The sequence below is a fragment of the Belonocnema kinseyi genome, chromosome 5 (assembly GCF_010883055.1).
Source record: "Belonocnema kinseyi isolate 2016_QV_RU_SX_M_011 chromosome 5, B_treatae_v1, whole genome shotgun sequence".
Classification (NCBI taxonomy): Eukaryota; Metazoa; Arthropoda; class Insecta; order Hymenoptera; family Cynipidae; genus Belonocnema; species Belonocnema kinseyi.
In genome coordinates, this window is record NC_046661.1 from 129,702,912 (window position 1) to 129,705,572 (window position 2,661).

The window sequence follows — 2,661 nt, forward strand, 5'->3', positions numbered from 1 at the left end:
GAGCAAACGTTAGGTTCGTCGGCAACGAAAAAGTCTCTGAAGAGACTCTGAAAAGGTATTGATCCATTTTCTTGTCGAGGAACTGTAGGCGGAAATTTTTGACCTCTACTTTCTTTACTTAAGCTTTTAGAAATGTGGCATCTAGATGACGTAATCTATTTTCCTTACTTAAGATTTAGGCCAGGGGCTGAAAATGGCCAGCTGTTCCGCGACTTTGTAAAGAAACGGTCTTCTGCTAATCATCTCGTGATTCCTGACCAGCCTTTACAGCTTAAGTTATACAATTGAGGAACGGTAGAATTTATAAGGATATCTATATGCATGATCTTACACTTGGTGATGTCAAAGGCCGCGAGTTCGTACTTTGTCCATAGAACTACCCCAAACGAGCGAAGCAGAATTGGGACAGCAAACATATTAGTCACTGATACCTTGTTCGATTCCACAAGATTTGAAGACATAATCTCAAAAAAGAGACGCGGCTCTCAGGCACGTTTACATATAGATTGGTCTCTCTAGCATCAAGGTGTCTAATAACTTTCATATCATAATAGCGAGATTGGTGTAGCTGCAGAGGTACCCTTCATAGTGCGAGCGATAGTGGCAGAAGTGTGTTACAAAACTGGAGATGGTTTATGATGTAACCCTGAAAGACTTCCATAGAAGGGGCTGATGTTCTTTATAACACGAAAAGTTCCGAATAAGATAGCGAATCTAGTTTTTTAACGGGGCATCAATCTCTCTAAGCATCTCACTATGTCTGGATCAGCGGGCGCGGACAGATGTTGATGTGCAGAACTAAATTTCTTCCAAAAGAATTTACAGATATCATCTTGTCTTGCTGCAGAGAAGTTCTTCGCGCACTCTAGTGCTTTTTTAACACCTTCGGCAATCATTGACGGATATTCCTCATAAGATGTTATGAGGTTTTTGCAAAGTTCCTTAAAGCCGATGATATTCTAGGTGCTTTTGTCAAAATTTGGTCGTACCTAGTAAACCTCGCTCTAAAAAGTTTCGACCTCGTCGGGCTAGGGCGCATTTTGCACGGAAACAATCAGATCGTGAAAGAGGTACGAGAGGTCAACGAGAAACTATTGATTCTCCCTGACCCAATCCTCCGTCTTCTGTATTCTCCTCTTAGCGTCAGATAACGATCGTATTCGTGGGCAAATTTCAGAACCCTTTCTGCCAACAGCCTACCAGATGTTATGTAGTCAGTTACACAACGAACACGGGATGCATTCTGACATGTTCAGCCAATCTTCTTGATTAGTTATTGTTGTAGTTAGATCGATTTCAGTTCAAGGAGGAACATTGATATGCAGGTTCCTCCCAAGTACCAAGATCTGGCTCAGATATATGCCTGCTTTTGTGAGGATATCTTTGAGGAGTCCGATCTCTGGATCAAAAATTGTTTAGTTTATAGTACTACGAGAGATTCGGCTGATTCAAATCGAAGGCTAAAACTGACGATGGATCTAAAGACCAAAAGCCGCTTGCATCAGCTGAACAAGAGGTTTGGCTGGGCAAAACAAAATGCGTCCCATGTTCAGTGCGTGATTGACAACATAACATCTGGTGAGTCATTTACGGAAAATTAAAAATTGCTGCTAACTTTAAAAAGTGATTATTCGTTCCAACAAAGAGCGAGAAACTTTATTAAAAGACCATTACAAAATTGATTAAATTACGAGTCGAATAAGCCTTAATCGAGATATTTGTGATGTTTCGAAGCTAATATACCATTTGAGAAGTTTCAAAAGAAAATTCAAGAATTTCTTGAATTTTATATTTCGTCTTTAACTTGGGCCCTCGGCCGTATTCGCCAACTAATGCTCGAACATTTATGTCGTATCTTGGGAACCCGCGAATGCGAATTTATTTTTATTTTGTTTTCTCACGAATTGCATACTTTCCTATTTTCTAAAGGAAAAATTAGAATTACGCAAAAAGCGCATAGAAAGGATGTATTTCCTATTTTGTTTAGTAAACTTCATATTCTTTTCTAGGGATTATAGAAACTTTCTCTTGGTATAAGCACAGTTATTTAATAAGTCAGAATTATATTCCATTAAACTTCGTGACTTCATATTATTTACATAAAGCAATTTCATTAATTCGCTTTTATCTGGAGTACTAAAGACCCTGTTCTAAGTTACATTTTAAGCTAAAAACTGATTTAATTGTACTCTTTAAACAAAATGAGAATTTGAGTTGACTAAATAAATGTGTTATTTTAAAAATATCGTCACAATTTATTTTTCGATGTAAAAAGCAGCCGAATATAACATGTAATTAGTCACGCGATAGAATAGTCAGTTTTCGCATAAAACCAATACCTTCAATTATACATTATTAAGACGAAATTGTGAATAATTACTAGGTAAAAAGTTATTGAAAAAAAAATATTTTTGCAAAATTTGACGACCTTTCTCTAATTTTTGACCACTGTGGAATCTGTCAAATTTGCATACATAAGATGTATCTCCTCCTTTGATAAATATTATTTGGTGTTAGAATTTGTCGTTACATTTGTAATTGATATTGATAAGGGAAATAAAATGGTCTTAATACGCTATTAATAATTTTATCAATCACTGTACACTCTTTTACTTATTTATTTTATACTGCTACAAATATTTGAATGATCAAAATATCAAA